Genomic DNA, 18,105 nt, shown 5'->3' with positions numbered 1-18,105 from the left:
ATCTTCTAAAAACAGGTGTCTGAACCCCACTCCTGTTCACTTTCTGTGGGAGGGGATGCTTAAAGGGAGCTAACTGCCACAAGGTTCCTCTAAAAGGGGGTTTCCTCCATTTGTTTCATCTTGTATCTAGTGTTTACCTAAGAGGCCCTTAGAATGCACACAAGGCTGCAGCCATCTGTTTCACATCTCTTGAGCACCTGCATTATGTACCCCCCCCACCCCAAACACACACAAGCTCTGGGAGCATGACTCCAATGGACATCTACAACCAACAGCTGCCCAGATGGTCCCTCTTAAAGTGCAGGTTCTGCAGGTTATGTGGAAAAGCAATATAATCTCTGACCCTGATTCAGGGACTCACGTTAAGCACATGCTTAAATGTATCCTTATTTGGGAAAGCTCTTAAGCACGTTCTTAACTTCACTGGGACTTAGCATGTTCTTAAGTTTTTGGTTTTTTTTCCTGACTAGGGATGCTTTCCTGACTTGGGGTCTCTGACTATCTTATCTTTCCACCCTGAGCTCCATGGGACTGATGAAGGGATGGTATATGGTCCATCCAGCTCATTCCTGAGATTTAGGATTAATTTCAGTGAACTAAATGAGCTTGTGTTAACTACTGCTTTCCATTTTGTAAGGACACAACTGTGAAGAGTGAATTTGGCTAACATAGTACTGACCACAATCTCGTGGCTATCGTAGCCAAGAACAAGTTGCATTCAATATCATGTCAGCTACTCATAATAAACCCTGCATAACCAGCTGTCACAGTGCTGTACAGGCCTTGTCCTTGGCCTGGTCTATACTACGAGTTTATGTTGAATTTAGCAGCGTTAAATCGAATTAACCCTGCACTCGTCCACACAACAAAGCCATTTTTGTCGACATAAAGGGCTCTTAAAATCAATTTCTGTACTCCTCTTCGACGAGGGGAGTAGCACTGAAATCGACATTGCCATTTCGAATTAGAGTTAGTGTGGCTACAATTCGACGCTATTGGCCTCTGGGAGCTATCCCATAGTGCACCATTGTGACCGCTCTGGACAGCAATCTGAACTCAGATGCACTGGCCAGGTAGACAGGAAAAGCCCCACGAACTTTTGAATTTTATTTCCTGTTTGTCCAGCGTGGAGCTCTGATCAGCACAGGTGACCATGCAGAGCTCATCAGCACAGGTGATCATGCAGTCCCAGAATCAAAAAAGAGCTCCAGCATGGACCGTACGGGCGATACTGAATCTGATCTCTGTATGGGGAGATGAATCTGTTCCATCAGAACTCTGTTCCAAAAGACAAAATGCCAAAACATTTTAAAAAATCTCCTCCAAGGCCATGATGGACAGAGGCCACAACAAAGACGCAACACAGTGCTGCGTGAAACTTAAGGAGCTGAGACAAGCGTACCTGGCTGGCCTTGGTGAGGTCGGTTGGGGGCGCCTGGGCAGACATGGGTGCTCCTGGCCGGCCTTGGTGATGTCGGTCGGGGGCGCCTGAACAAAAATGGTAATGACTCCAGGTCATTCTCTTTAAGTTTTGTGTAATGGAGATTCAGTCCTGCCTGGAATATCATGCCAGCTGGAGGCTTCTGCTTCAGGCTGCTCTCCCAGTCGGCAGCACCGTGCGGTCGCACCTACCCCACCCTACCCCTTGCTACCAGGGCTCACAATCAGATACTTAGACCTCTACATTTTGCTGCAAATACAAAAATTAAGCTGCCGTTTAGAACTGTCCCCCAAAATACATATACTGGGACATTTTGTATTTTACCAGTGTCAATCAAAGGCCCACACACAAATGGAGATTCAGTCCTGCCTGTGCTTCTTTCCTAGTGCTTATCACAGATTCTCATTTTCAGCTATAGGCTGAGCAAGTGCAGAATGGTGGTTCACTCTACTTCGCTGTAAGCCAACCGCCCTCCCCTCCCCCCTTTGATCTCTGCTTGCAGAGGCAATAAAGTCAGTGTTGTTTCAAATTCATGCATTCTTTATTACTTCATCACACAAATGAGGGGATAACTGCCACGGTAGCCCAGAAGGGGTGGGGAAGGAGGGAAGCAACGGGTGGGGTTGTTGCATGAGCAGCCCCTAGAATGGCATGCAGCTCATCATTTCTGTGGGATGTCCGGGGCTCTGACCCGGAGCGGCCATTTGCCTCTCTGGTTCTTTAGTAGGCTTGCCTGATATTCTAGGCAGGACTGACTCTCCATTAGACAAAACTTAAAGAGGAGAATCACCTGGGGAGTCATTCCCATTTTTGTCTAGGCGCCCCGACCAACCTCACCGAGGCTGGCCAGGAGCACCCATGACAGCAGTAGACGGTACAGGATGACTGGTACCCGTCTTTGCCAACTTGCAAAGCAGCAGACGGTACAGTTTTATTTTCATTTTGTTGCTTCTAAAAGTAACAATATATTTTTATAACTCTGAACAGCCCCGATATGCAAGCATTTCAGATTCAGAACCCCCTCTTCCTACCTAACCCCATTAAGAAAATGAATCTAGTCAATGCCAGAACAGACTGGAAATGAGAAATGGCATTTGACTTTACAAAGAAAAAGAATCCATATTAAAAAGCTTCAGGAGCAGGTGTTCCTTGGTTTTGTGGACTCATAAGTAGAGCTGAAAGAGCAGATGGATACTCTAGTGTGCTCCCAGAAGCACAAACAGCTTTAAATGATATATATTTCTTTTTGTAGCTAGTCTTTTAGTGATTTTTTTTAGTGATGTTATCTTCTGTGATCGATACATTACCAGGGAGAGAGAAAAAAGAAAGTTACTTAATGTCCTTTATGTGACTGGGAGTGCAAAGCAGTGGAAAAGTTTGAAACTCAGGTATCCTTGTTCTTAAAGGTAAACAAGCACTTTACATTGGGCATTACCTGAAGGTGGACAAAACTGAAGAGCACCACAAATAAACGAGGAAACCCATTTGAAAATGAAATGTTTTCATTTTAAAAGTAAAATATTCTTTGCTTCTGAGCATCTTTTAGATGACTGGAATACAGAGGAACTGTATTATCAGAACAAGTGCTAAACAAGCTTTGTAAGCATCTTAGGCTTTGTCTACACTGGCACTTTCGTTGTTAAACCTTTTGTCATTCAGGGGTGTGAAAAAAATACCCTCCTAAATTACAAAAGTTTTAATGATGAAAAGCACCGGTGTGGACAATGCTTCAGCAGAGGGAGCCGCGCTCCTGACAACAAAGCTACCACTCCTCATTAGAGATGGATTAATTCTCTCACTGGGAGAGCACTCTCCCAGCATGAAGAGTGGCTACACAGCACACCTTAAATTGCATGGCTGTAGTGGCACAGCTGCGCGTTGTAAGGTGTGCAGTGTAGACACTGCAGGAGATGTGCCTGTGGCACTTAGGATAATTAAGGGGCTGATTCAAAACACAGCATGGTAAATAGGATGCAAATCTAGAACCTAAATATACTGTAGAAGGACAAGTCTCTAAACTACTAATGTCGTTTGGAACTTTCCCACTGTTCCAAGGTTTGCTAGCAGAAGACTGGAAGAAAGCTAATGTGGTGCCAATATTTGACTAGATCACCCTGGTAACCATCAGGTTAGACTGCTGCAGTTCACAGGCAAACTTATGCAAAGACTGATATGGGAGGCAATCAACAAAGAATTAAAGGAGGGTAGCATAATTCATTTTTGTCTAGTTTCAGCTCCCAACAATTATGTCCTATTATTAGAGTTGTCCAAAATGGGGGCTTTCCAATTCACAGGAAGTCTTTCCCCACAATTGTAGTTTTGTGCCAAATTAGAATGAAACCAAACTTTTTGGAATTTCTTGTGAAGTAGCGATGTAAAATCTGAATTTGGCTCTGCAACATGCAGTTCCTGTATAACCAGTCACAGGCTAGCATTTACAGTAGAGAGACTGGATTGAAAACTGTTTTTCCATGATCCCTTCAGAACAGGATTTGGTCTAGAAGTGAAGTCGGGGCTGTGTGTGGGGAGCTTGCTGCTTTTACATGTCTCCTAGCTGTAGAGAGGACTTTAGTGCTCACAATGGCTCTGGAGATTAGGTTTAATTTTTAAAAGACTATGTTCTTCACTATTCCCTATGTCAGTGGTTCCCAAACTTGTTCCGCTGCTTGTGTAGGGAAAGCCCCTGGCAGGCTGGGCCAGTTTGTTTACCTGCCGCGTCTGCAGGTTCGGCCGATTGCAGCTCCCAGCAGCCCCAGTTCGCTGCTCCAGGCCAATGGGGGCTGCTGGAAGTGGCGGCCAGCACATCCCTCGGCCCACGCCGCTTCCAGCAGCCCCCATTGGCCTGGAGCAGTGAACTGGGGCCGCTGGGAGCCGCGATTGGCTGAACCTGCGGACGCGGCAGGTAAACAAACATGCTCAGCCCACCAGGGGCTTTCCCTGCACAAGCAGAGGAACAAGTTTGGGAACCACTGCCCTATGTTGTTCAGCTAAACCGTAACACCTAGCACTGAGACAGGTAAGAACAAGGTGCACCAGAAGGACCAGCTGAGCACAGAAATGGCATCCTCTCAAGTAATTATTTTTACTACATCCTGTGCGCTCATGATTAATATTAGAGAACTCTCTCATGACTTTTAGTGATCTATGTAGACTCAAAGTAAATCTGGCAGAAGTACTTGCGGCCAAAGGGGCTGGGTTGATAAAGACTGGAAATGACTGTCTTAAACAGTGGCAAATAGTTTTAGATACTTGAGAATTAATATTATCAAGGAAGCAAATTTTTGCTTGGATGTCAGCTACAAACTCGCATTAAGAGAGGTACATTTAGGAAGATGGAAAAGTTTGTGCATAATCTGGATAAGAATAATATGTGATCAGATTGATACTACTTTCTTAAGCATTTGTGTTGTGTGTATTATCCTTAGCTAGTCAGTAAGTTTTTGAATGAGGTGGGGAGAAAGAAAGTGAGATCAGATTTTTGGGGGGAGAGGGAGGAGGATAGCCTGTAATTAGAAGATATTCACTGATCGGTGTCAGCCAACACCTAGCATTCAAAAATCATGAGATTGGCCAACAGTTATGAGTTTTAAAAAACATATCTTTGTTTCTTCTGGTTTTTGAGCTTCAAGCTTTTCTCCACAACCATGAAGGCTAGAAACGTTTGCTTAATGGAAACTGAGATTTGTATAGGTTAATCACATGACTACAAGAGCTGAGGCTCAGAGAAAAGCACCAAATATTCTGAGTTGGCAGTTTTGCTCATCCCTTACCCTACTTGGTTTGAGTTGATCCCTTTAAAAAAAGGGGGGGGGGGGTTGAGAGAGAAATCTCATATATTTTACATAGAGAGTGAAATTGAAAGAATAAAAGGAAAACACCCAACATGAGTTGTCTTGTATATGTTGCCTACTAGCTTTCCTCCTCCCACATATAACGAATTGTGGATGGCTAGAGTAGCAAACTGGATTACATGTGAACTAAATTATAATTTGCTAAACCATTGATACCTGAATCTGGTCCCTTGTAAGTCTTAAATTAGAAACCTATCACTCACTGGTTTCAAACTTAAAATGCACAGAAATTGAGGCCCATTATATGAACAACTCCAAGCTGGGAAGAAACATATGCTGCAGAAGCTATGTTGTTGTGCAATCATATTTAAGTTGGCACCAGCCCTTTCTCTCCCCTTCTAAACAGTTTCCAGACAGGAGCAAAGTAATATATGTGAGGACAGCTATGGCAATTTCCATACCGCTTTATTTAAAGCTTGATATGGATGTTGCCCCCCCCCAAAAAATCAACCTTCTTAAACTTTGACATACAGATAACTAAATCAAAACTGTGGTATTGAAGGGTTTGAGGTGGAAGGGAGAGGAGAGTGTGTGTGTGTTGGTTTCTTTTTAAATAGGATGGTGCAGTATTATGATGTCAGGAGGAACCCTTCTGACCTGAGGACTCGTGCCTTTTCAGTAACCATTCAATTGGCAAAGACTCTCAATTCACACTTCATCTCAAATCCATATTTAAACAAAAATGCTGTTTCTTTTAAATAACTCCAAAATTATTTTTCTCACTAAAACCATGGATATTAATGAGCCAGTCCACGTGCATGATGTTGGACTCAGCCCATCTGATCCTGTATTCAGGGCAACCCACATATTAGCAGGGTGGGGCACAGGTGCTTTCCAAAAGCAAACTACCACAGAGTTCTAGAAATCGCATGTTCTCTTCCTGCAGGCAGAACTATTGCAAATCTAAGTTCAGAGAAGGCTGGTTCATGCCAAGTACAATACATGAAAACCGAAACAAACCAAGTAGGTCTTCTGTGACAGACCCAGACCAGTGGGGTACAGGAGTCTGGTAGAGGGCAAATATACTGGTCACTGGGTGAGTAGTTTTCTGTTCCCTGAGTGACCAGAGCAGAGGCTGCACTAGAGTAATCAGGAACCTGCTAGAACCAATTAAGGCAGACAGGCTGATTAGATCACCTGCAGCCAATCAAGGCAGGCTAATCAGGGCACCTGGGTTTAAAAAGGAGCTCACTCCAGTCAGGTGGGAGGGTGGGGGAGCCAGAGGAGAGGAAGTGCGTGTGAGGAGCTGGGAGCAAGAGGCACCAGGAGCTGAGAGTGAGAGGGTGTGCAGCTGGAGGACTAAGAAGTACAAGTGTTATCAGACACCAGGAGAAAGGTCCTGTGGTGAGGATAAAGAAGGTGTTTGGAGGAGGCCATGGGGAAGTAGCCCAGGGAGTTGTAGCTGTCATGCAGCTGTTACAGGAGGCACTATAGACAGCTGCAATCCACAGGGCCCTGGGCTGGAACCCGGAGTAGAGGGTGGGCCCAGATTCCCCCCAAACCTCCCAACTCCTGATCAGACACAGGAGAAGTTGACCCAGACTGTGGGGAAGATCACTGAGGTGAGCAAATCTGCCAATAAGCACAGGACCCACCAAGGTAGAGGAGGAACTTTGTCACACTTCATACAAATAATGTGTATATATAATGGGCCTACTGACTTTAATGGAGGTTTAATTTTTGGTAGGAATTCATCATAATTAGCTTATTATATTTCAGTGTAACTAAATTGAACACTGCAAGACACTTAGCAATATACATACCAGTATCATATTAACATTGAGTTGACACTGCAATAGCGGTACCAACCAGGGATTTGTTCTTATGAGCAAAATTGGTCTGAGGATAATCCCTGATTTGAATGTAAGAAACTAGACCAATGTAAAGTCAAATTTCCTTTTGAAACTGATTGGTACTTTCAATATAAGTACATTTTTAGATCAGATGGAGAGAGAGACAAAAATGCAGCAGTCTTTGAGATCAGAAACGATGCATTTTAATATAAAACAAAAAAGAACCAACACGGCTATATGAAAATTAATGGTTGACAAATTGAAACACAGAGAATGCAATAGTTAAGGCTCTCATAATAAAATTAACTAATCCAGATCATGTATATGTAGGTGGGAATTAATGCTAGTAATGAAAAATACTAACTTGTATAAAGTGAATGAGTAAATGTTAACTCTGTGAACCCTAGCCTTGCTAGCACTTCTGATTTTATTGCAAGTCTCATATCTGATGTGTTTCTTAAACCCCCCGACTCAGAATCAAGAGACTGCAATATTATTTGTATTACCATAGCACAGAGAAGCCCATGTCATTAGAAGCTCAAGTTTTTTTGTAATTAAGTTTCAAGTGCTCATGGTTGCAGAGAAAAGCTTAACAATATGAATTGAGTGCATGATAAACGCTACAAAACCAGAAGACTGGGGTGCGGGGGGAAGGGAATCCAAAATTATTAGTTTTAAAACAATCTCCTGATTTTATTTATTTTTATATATATAATATATTTATTTATTTATTTTTGGAGGGGATAGAGGAGAGGGTGCGGGGTGGTGCTGATGCATGACTTTTTTTGAATGTTTAGGGCTGGCAATACTGAAAACACTGACTTTTCTTGTTTCAGTATGTAACCTGAATATTCCATGTACACAGGTCTCTCTTGCATTTAGGCCTTCATTCAGGATGACATGTAGGCACATCTGTAATCGCACCTGTTTCATTGGGACTTAATCACATGCTTAAATGTTGTCTTTAATAGGAATGCTTTCCTAAATCAAGGCCTTCATTTCTTTGGGGTATGTTTTAAAAGGAAACAATCAGGAGAAAAGGAGAGAGGGTATGTGCATTTAAGGCTTTGTCCGCACACAGATATGCATGAGTTTAATCAAAGGTGTGTTTTGAGAGGCACTAGCTAGACTAGCCTTTGATGTTGACACATCATTGAGATGAATGCAGTTCTTGGGAATATAGCACACAGGAGAGGATTAGGTTGTGAGAAGAATGAATACTCAAAATGCATCCGGCCGTTTCCACTGGGGTAGTGCATTTCTACACCTTTCCCAGTGCCTCTGAGTACAATTCAACCCCAAATTTGGAGGGATTTTCTTCAGCCATGTTTTTTTGTTTTGTTTTGCTCACCAATAACTCAGTCTTAATGCTGAAGAAGTGTAGTTTTAACACCAGCAACAGTGCATGAGCGTGGTACAGATTGATGCACTAGCCCTGTTCAGTGGGCTGCTTCTGGGGTTAAGGAAGGGGGATGGCCTCACCTTCTCCCCACTGTTTTCCAGATGACTTGCTTCTGATGAGACTAAGCTCTAAGGGAATGTTGTTGTGCTCCGTCCTTGTGCTAGGAGGATTCAGTAGCTCTTTACTTAGGCTCTTCCTTTTACAGACCTGCTCAAAGCCAATCACAATTTACTCTATGTTCTTGTATTTGTTTTGGGCATTAATCTTTTTATATGTTTAAAGCGTGTGAGTGTGTTCTTTAACAAAGTACTAATAAAAAGAAATGAAATGCCCAAAATACATTGGATCAGGAGACTGAGAGGATCCAAATTCTTTTACCACTCCAACCCCAGCCACTGGTTCATGTTGATAGTGCCCCAAAAGAATATGTGATGGCTCTCCTGGGCCTTACAAGAAAGGAGTCACTGGGCTTTGTCCACTTAGTCACATCACAAGTTTTTCATGACCAAGTTGTAATACAGAGTAGATAGGTGTGGGGGTGTGTAATGTCACCTTCCAGTGGTTCACGGACAATAAGGGGCCTCCTGATAGAGATATCTGAACTAAAGAACTGTTTTAGCTAAGAGAGAACTGTCTTTTTGAAGCTCAAAGATCAGGATTCTAGTCCTAGCTCCCTCCATATGATTTACATAACAATAGTCTGTATGTAAAGTACCTACACCACAATTAGAGGCACCCCTTTTGGCTCATTCAGCAAAGAGGCTATGGCATGAATGGACATGAACAGTGAACTATCTTTTCTTCCTCTGAAGTGATTGTTCCGAGGAAGCATATTGCTAGTATATGTAGGAAACCTTGAAGAGCTGCTGCCTGTACTATAGGTCTACTGTGGCAAAAAAGAAGGCTTCAGGCCAAAATTTTCAAAAGCAACTAGTGATTTGGGGTGTCCAGTTTGGGATGCTATAAGGAGGCCAGATTTTCAGTAAGAGTTAAGCCCCTGACTTCTGAAAATCAGGACCTTTTAAAGGTGTCCCAGGTTGAGCACCCAACATCAGAAGTCACTCTTCACAAATCTTAGCCTCTTGTCTCCTAATCAGAAACTCATTGCAACAAGTAAATAAGTAAAATTCATTTATTCATGTCTGAATATTGGTGACATCATAGCAGAATTTTCAGAAGCCTTCTCAATCCATTGCTCACTTGGAGCACTCAACAGCTGACCTCCCAGCCATCCACCACACAGCATCTATCCGTCTCCTCGCTGGTCATCCTCTGCTACAATGACCTGCCACCTTCCTTCCAGGATAACTTTCTTATTTCCATCTCTACGATAGATGTAACCAAAGTACACGTCTTCACCTGTTGATTTCAGATAGCAGGGTCTGCTTCCCTCCAATAGCATTTCTAACATAAGCATTCATTGTCATTTCTAGCCAGGAAATACATAAATATTTGCCAGCACCACATCTCAAAGGCTTCTGTTTTCTTCTTGTCAGCAGTATTCATTTCAACAAGAAAACTGCTTGAAAAAGTATGCATATATTTTGAAGTCCCTCCCATGACTTGAAATAAAAATAAAGGAGAAATAAACAAGGGGAAAATTAGGTGGCATTATAATCACTGTACATTTATGATGTATATTTTGAATTAGGTGATTTTTAATTTGAAATATTCTATTGGATATTCTAATTGGAAGATGCTTCTAAGGATATTGTCAGAGGTAAAACAGAGGTAAAAAAAGATCAGGATTGATAATATTAATGGATAAAGAAATGTAATATTTGAGCCAGATTGCCACTGTTTCCTGAATAGATTCAGCACTAGAATCTGTATCTTTAACAGGAAAGAACCAGAAGTACCTGCAAATACTGCCACTGAGATAGCATTGTTGCTGTAGTAATTAAGTCTGCTGATGACAGTTGCCTGTTGTGCATTTGAAAAGAATATTGATCTTTCATTTGTGTTAAAGATGCAGTGTTTTTAAGTGGCAATCTGTTTTTTGTTGTTTGTTTGTTTGTTTTTTGTTTGCCTTTCTGAGAAAGAAAGGCTCCCATTTATTGATGCTTTCTACAGAGGTAATAAGATTATCATTTAACCTAATGCTGTTTGTTCCCCAGATTCAAATGTTGTAATACAGTCATATTGACCTTTATTATATCAAAGTGCAGCTTGCAGCATTTCTGGTAGCAGAAAGAATAGAGGCAACCACATAACTTTTCAACTGAGATTGTCGTCCTTTTTTTGCTCATTAAGAGATACAAATGGCTGCATCTGAAAAAAGTAAACAAACATGCTATATCACACAACTTTATATAATAAGGAACAGTTTCTTGCCTTAGGTTAATGGCATACCCTCCAAAGGAGGAGGAAAACAGCTGAAGGGCATGCCTTTAACAACCACCTACCTCCTGGAATTTCTTTTTAAAACTCCCCTCAGGAGAGAGAACTTAGAGATATGTATGCTGATCTATTGTCCCTGCTCTCTGGACCCCAGAGACTCATCAGGGATGATGATCTAAAGGACCGGTTGTGAGGGACTGTGGGTTTTGTACTCAGGTCTGTAGGTTCTGTATGTACATCACACAATGATTATGATGACCAGTGTGACACAGGCTTTCACTGTCAGAGGAGAGGGCTCCTTCTGGGAGAGCGTGACTGTCAACTCTTACCCAAGATGAAGAAAAATCTCCATGGCAGTGAGTTCTTTCCTGCCAAGGACCCCAATCATCTGAACCCTACAGTCCACCTGAATTGATCCACTGTCTGCTCTGAGTGGTGGTGAAGTCCTAGAAGTCTTCAGTGAAGCAGAATAGTTGTTAGACCCAGTTGCTTTAAAACTTGGATACTTCAAGCAGACAGAAGTGATGTGGCTGGGGAGGGGAAAGGGAACATGTGGGGTCACTTCCCTCCCCAAGATTTCTGCCTTCTATTTAGCAACACTTCTATCCAAAGGTTTTCAGACTGGTGGGGCGAGCTTCCTGAGGAACGTTCAGCAGGGCCCAGGCCGGCCCTGCCACATCCATCCTCTGACTCACCTCAGAGATGGGGCTTGGGCCAGACCCACACAACAGGGCTCAGGGAGGGAGCGCCACATCCATCCCCAACTCACCTTTGAATTACAATTTTTGGTTATGCCCCCACCCCGCCAACCCGGAAAGCTGGGTGGCCTGCTGAGGTGAGTCAGGTCTTGGAGATGGTACTCCCTCCCTGAGCTTCCTGGCGTTGCTGCCCCCCCCCCAAAAAAGTTCTCCCATGACCCCCTGTGGGTCGCAGCCCATAGTTTGAAAACCTCTGCTCTAGATCCAGAGGCACTGCATAGGGTGGTCATGTTCCTCCCCCCGCCCAGATTTAAATTGTGATCCAGCATGTGTGCCCTACCATCTTCTCCCCTGGCTGTTGTTGCTGGTTCTTCTGGTGCAGGCATGCTTCCTCAAAGCAGATATTGCACTCACTACTAAATAGAGGAGAAGGAGGAATGACTTCTCTTATTAGGTCCTTTGTCTGATGACCTCACAGGAATGCCTTTTAAGAGAGAGAGAGGATGTCTAGGGCCTTCACCTGAGCATCTTCTGAAACGAACCCTCCCGTGCCCCTGTCTCTCTTCCCTGCTCCCCTCCCACCCCCCCAGGAACCACACAGCCTAGGGAGGAGGTTTGTACTGGATTTGAAACTAATCAAATCAAAGGCCAGGAAGTGTTTTGACATACTACTTTATTGCAGTGTTTGTGCATGGAAACGAGGCAGTAAATCAGGTGTTCGGTACTGTTCATTCTCCTATCTAAACTATTGATCTGAAGAGTCAGTGCCTCAAATTTACCTTCTAAAGAGGTCACTGAGGCCTGCAAAGCATCAGTCTCTGCAAGGATTTGTTGAGATATTCTCGTACTAACTCTGTAGGAATCAGTGGTTTAACTGATACTTGCAAAGATGGTGGTACTTGACTTCTGCAATGTCCGAAGGCCATGGATTGAAAAACATCCTGTGTTGTGGTTCACTTCCTTAAAATTTTAACAAATCTATCCTTAGCTAATAAAAAAAGTGTTTTTTAGGAGTTATAACCCTCTTGTTTTAAAAGCTATTTTGACAAAAGTCCTCAGGATCAGGCCTAAAACATAATCTCCAGCAGAGGCGGTGCTAGCCCATTGGGGGGCCCTAAGCAGAAATATTATGGGGCAGTGTGCACACACACAACACATACTAAAAAAGCAAATAAGGGCCCCTTTAAGCTGCTTGAGACCCTAAGCAATTGCTTAATCTGCGTATGCCTAGCTCTATCTGATCTCCAATTTGGAAGCTACTCTCCCATCCTTTCTTTCAGTTTAATCTTTTAGTAACACTGATAGAGCAGTGTTTTCTAAATATGGTATTTTTATGTTGGCACTTGGAGTGGGGGGGTGTAAGTAAGTGTGTAATTTTAGTGTTTTCCTTTGGTTTCAATAGGCGGAAAGAGTGGCAGGGTTGAATTAATGAATTAACACCCAAGAATTAAAATGGTTGAGAACTCAAGCTGGAAACTGATTATGTTGCTTGTAGGATGATTAAAGGGGAACGTTATCCTTTCAAGTATTCAAAGGCAACACATGTAAAACAATAACTAATCTTCTACATCTTGATCATCACTTTCAGAACCTTTGTACTTTAGCTTCAAAATATATGTTGATATTGTGATGCTTTTCTCTTCCTTCCCCTCCCATTTATCTTTATGAATTTGTTTTGAATTTCTATTCACAGGGCATCTTTATAACTCCCATAGAGCTAGTCCTGTCGATATCAGCAGCATTTTGAGCAAATAATAATAAACCTTCAAAATTATGCAAAACATTCCCTGATTCTCAAGAACTCACTGAATTATTTAAAACTCTGCAGTGGAAACTAAAAACAGCTGCAGTGTGAAAGGTGGTAGAAATTTGCAGAACATGAACTATCTAAGGATTCACACTCTCGAAATGTATAATGCAAATGAAATTACTGACTTTCAGTGGGTCTAAAGCTAAGAACCCACCAGCCAAAAAACCCCCTCACTTCCTAGCAAATTTTTTATTTTTTTTGTCTTCGATTTTATGCAATATTATATTGCATGATCATAATTATATTGGGCCATCCCATTTGTATCATATGACAGCCTGCTAACCTCTGGGCCATATTCTGATCCCTTATTCATATTGAAGAACACCTTCGTCTGGAAGTAGTGCCATTGATTTCAGTTGATGTAATAGGCTTCCCTGTCCTTCACTGACTGGGTTGCAGGTGCGTATGGTTTCAGAGAGAGGCTGGGGGGATGGGACTTAGTGTTCTGTTTGTGAGGAGGAGCTCCCTGTAGACAGTTCTAAGGAAGGCAGGTGCTTCTGTGTTAGAACTGTGACAACTTTTAGCTTGTTGGATTTTTAGATGTTCTCTATCCTTTTTCTTTCAGATAACACTATTGGTAAGGGTACCAGAATCTGGCCCTATGTAATCCAATGTGAGTTATGCTTTACAGGAATAATGCTAAATTAGATTAAACACCTATAGCTTCCAGTGACTTCAACTGGAGATGAGATTTCACAACACTTTTGAAAATCGGACCTTTTAGTCTGGTAAATCTTCCTTCTACAGGCAGCTGAGGAGCAACTGAACCAGTTACATCACCTTGTCTTATGCCCATCTCATGCGCCTCAGCATAAAAGATGTGTTTAAGGGTTTGCTAGCGATGTGTTGGGATTATGGGAGGGAGTGACTTGAATACACTTTGCTGCTGGCATAACAGCCCCCAGGCACTTTTGAGCAGGGCAACATTGTTCAGACAAATGAAGATTCAGGTCAATTTAAACACTTAGAAAATTTGTGGTTTTGCCAAATTGTTTTGGTCAGAAAAGAAACTTAGTTTTATTAATATTTAGACTTTTTTTCAAAATAAAACAATTTGATATTTTTTTTATTTGAAATAGCTTTTGGTTTCAAATCTTGCTTCACTCTTACTTTAGCTTTTAAAAATTCTTAAATTTAAAAAAAAAATCAGGTTAAACAAAACTTTGTTTGACCCAAAATGAAGTTTTCCAATTTTTGCTGTTGCTAGTGAACTGAAAAATCAGTTATTCACCCTCCTCTATGACCAACAAAAGAGAGAGTAGTTTTGAGTCTGCTCTAAATTGTGCTTATCAGTGTAGTTGTAGCCAGATTGGTCCCAGGATCTTAGAGAGACAAGGTGGGTGAGGTAATATCTTTTATTGGACAAACTTCTGTGGGTGAGAGAGACAAGCTTTCAGGCTTACACGGAGCTTTTCTTCAGGTCTGGGAAAGGTACTTAGAGTTCTGGAAGAGAAATGGGCACGTGGCCCATGTATAAGGGGAGTGTAACTGTGACACAGCCACTCACTTAGGTCCTGTGCTAAGGGGGAGTTGGAAGGACCTGAGGATCAAGGCCAGAATATCTAGTGCTCTGTCACCTATGCCTGTGTGTGGCAGGCCTGGCACCGCCCCGCCCCTTTGTGGCAGGGGTGGAATGGGGTGTCAGAACCTCGTAACTCACAAGTTCTCGCGCTCACCTCTCTGTGGGCAGCCTGATGCAGCCTAACGGCCTGTCTCTCTGCAGTCACCCCTTGGCCAAAGTAGTGGGTCCTAACAGCTAGAGTCCTTGTATATTGCTCCCAGCATTGGAGCAGTACAGGCCAATGGTCAGAGTCCATAAACCTCCCCCGCTCACAGGCAGGGTAGTGCGGCCTAGCGGCCAGAGTCCCAGTAACCTGCCCCGAGTGTCAGGGCGGTGTGGCCCGATGGCCAGGGTCCATATAAATCACTCACCACATTGGAGCAGTGTGGCCTAATGGCCAGAGTCTGTGCAATCCCCCTCTCAAGTTGGGTCATGCAGCCTAGCGGCTGGAGTCCTTGCAATTTGCCCCAAGTATCAGGGCAGTGTGGCCCAATGGCCAGCATCCATCTAATCTCCCTTTCAGGCAGGGTAGCGTGGCCTATTGGCCCAAGCCCATAGGATACCCGGGGTGCATGCGGGGAGAGGGGAGGTGGTAGGGGGACCCGGGCCTGCCCTCTAGACCAGGTCCTGACCCAGGGCCCGGGTAGTGGCAAATTCCCCTTGCCACCAGCTCAGCAGGGATCTGCCTGCAACACACCAAGTGTACGTGTGGCTCTAACGCCGTCTGCTTCTAAAGTTCCTCTGGGTCACTTCCTACCATAAACGCCAGGTTCTCCGTTCAGGGGGGTCCTCCAGTCTGTTCCCCTCCTGCGACGTACTCCGTCTGGATGTCAGGGTGCATCCCGGCTTGGCTGGCCTCTGGATCCTAGTGCGCCGTCTGTCCCTCCTCAGGAGTTGGCGGTGTACTTCCTTTCTCTCCGGCGGTCAGCCATGTCTAAGCAGCTCTGCAGGCTTTTATACCGCTTCTCCATTTGGAGCATGCCCAGCAGAGCTTCCGGTGCATGGCTTCCTCTGCTAAGAAGGAAGGTTTAACCCCTGCAGTACCAGTGTGGGGCCACTCAGCCCTGTCACACTGTGGCAGACTAACACATTTGTCTTTTATCTATTAGCAACAGAGATTACTGGGCATCGTGCTGTGTTGCAACACTTAGTTCTGACAATTCTTTGCCTGGCACAAGTAAACAGGACATGACTAAATGATCCAGTACCTCAGATCAGTGGTTCTCAGCCAGGGGTACGCATACCCCTAGCTGAACATCAACTCATCTAGATATTTGCCTAGTTTTACAACAGGCTACATAAAAAGCACTAGCGAAGTCAGTACAACCTAAAATTTCATACAGACATCGACTTGTTTATTCTGCTCTATATACTATATGCTGAAATGTAAGTACAATATTTGTATTCCAATTGATTTTTTTATAATTATATGGCAAAAATGAGACAGTAAGCAGTTTTTCAGTAATAGTGTGTTGTGACACTTTTTTGTATTTTTGTCTGTTTTTTGTAAGCAAGTAGTTTTTAAGTGAGGTGAAACTTGGAAGTACACAAGACAAATCAGACGCTTGAAAGGGGTATGTAGTCTGAAAAAATTGAGAACGATTGCCTCAAATGACTCCTCCATATTGTGTTACCCTGCCAGAAACAATGACCGTGAGAGATCCACGCTTAGTATATCCTGTCCTGTTCTGTGTTTTACCACAATATCCTATTTCTGCAGGTGCAACATCATTCTTTGCAGTCTCAGTGGTGATGTTGCTAGGGATTTTTTTTTTCTGATTACCATGCCTCCAAATGCTTTGTGGTCACACTCCATGGTAACTTTTCTCCCACGCATACAATGATGGAAGCACTCACAGCTGGACACTGTTGCATGCATTTTTTTTCAGTGTCTGCATAGGTTATATCCATGTACGTGAGGATGTGAGCAAAACACGAGAAGTAATTCTTCCACTCTGCTCTGTTTAGGCCTCATATTCAGTATTGTGTCCAGTTCTGGGCACCACATATCAGGAAGGATGTGAACAAATGGGAGAGAGTCCAGAGAAGAGTAACAAAAGTAATTAAATGTCTAGAAAACCTGACCTATGAGGGAAGATTGAAAAAATTGCATTTGTTCAGTCTGAAAAAGAGAAGACTGAGAGGGGACGTAACAGTTTTCAAGTATGTAAATGGTTGTTACAACGAGGAGGAAGAAAAATTTGTTCTTCTTAACCTCTGAGGATAGGACAAGACGCAATGGGCTTAAATTGCAGCAAGGGAGGCTTAGGTTGGACATTAGGAAAAAACTTTGTCAGGGTGGTTAAGCACTGGAATAAATTGCCTCGGGCGGTTGTGGAATCGCCATCATTGGAGATTTTTAAGAGCAGGTTAGACAAACATCTGTCAGGGATGGTCTAGATAATTATTCCTGCCACAAGTGCAGGGGACTGGACTAGATGACATCTTGAGGTCCCTTCCATTTCTATGAATCATGCATAAACCATTGTCTTCCCATCTTGCGGCAACAGCCCCTGCTTGAATGCCTCTTCCTGGACCACGTCTTTCCTCTTTGGTGTCTCATTGACAGACACAAGTAATGGCAGATAGTCTGATGATGGCAGAATTTTGTTGAAATGTTGAGTCTTCCTTTAGGAGATTCTCTTAGTGGTGCCAAGTTTTTTGTAAGAAATAGCACAAAATTGGCAAGGTAAATCACTGTCCCTGGTTCTTTTTGAGCTCATCACAGTCTTCCAGGGATATCATGTCAGTGATTTCTGATACTTTTGCTAGGTTAGGTTGATACCCTCACCTCCAGGAATGTCACCCAAACACTGGACTACAGTTGTTCTAATAATATATTTGTCCAGATTTAATTCAACCCCTTTTATCTAGGTCTTTAGAGTAATACAACGCTTAAAATGGCATCATGTTTTTTAACACAGTACTCAAGCATAGGTTTTTTTCTCAATTTCTTTTACACGCTGTTTGGGCTGCATGAATACCAAAAAGTATCCAGGTGAATCTGTATCTTCCTTGTGGGATATCACTGAACTTTCTTTACCACATGTTATCTACCAATATGCAGTCAGGGCATCCTGTCTTTTTTGTTACCTCATCAAATTTAGGCATCTCATAATGGTCTTGCTTGATTGTTTTGTGTAGGTGTCATAGATATAAGCACGCTGCAATTTGCCAGTAAGTGATTTTGCTCCTACTGCTGTGGACTC

General features: G+C 43.0%; 1 long non-coding RNA gene across 1 annotated transcript; it reads right to left on the bottom strand.

Moving 5' to 3' along the window:
- Nucleotides 1–9,605: 9,605 nt before the first annotated feature.
- LOC120398104 lies at nucleotides 9,606–11,013 on the bottom strand. Its single transcript, XR_005594189.1, has 3 exons — nucleotides 10,893–11,013; nucleotides 10,635–10,758; nucleotides 9,606–10,049 (listed from the first exon to the last, which is right to left on the bottom strand). It is a non-coding gene; the product is annotated as an uncharacterized LOC120398104 (long non-coding RNA).
- Between the last annotated feature and the right edge of the window lie 7,092 nt (nucleotides 11,014–18,105).

Source organism: Mauremys reevesii, linkage group 1, assembly GCF_016161935.1.
Source record: "Mauremys reevesii isolate NIE-2019 linkage group 1, ASM1616193v1, whole genome shotgun sequence".
Taxonomy (NCBI): domain Eukaryota; kingdom Metazoa; phylum Chordata; order Testudines; family Geoemydidae; genus Mauremys; species Mauremys reevesii.
Note: the sequence above shows the minus strand (reverse complement) of the source record. Positions and strands in the feature narration are given on the sequence as shown.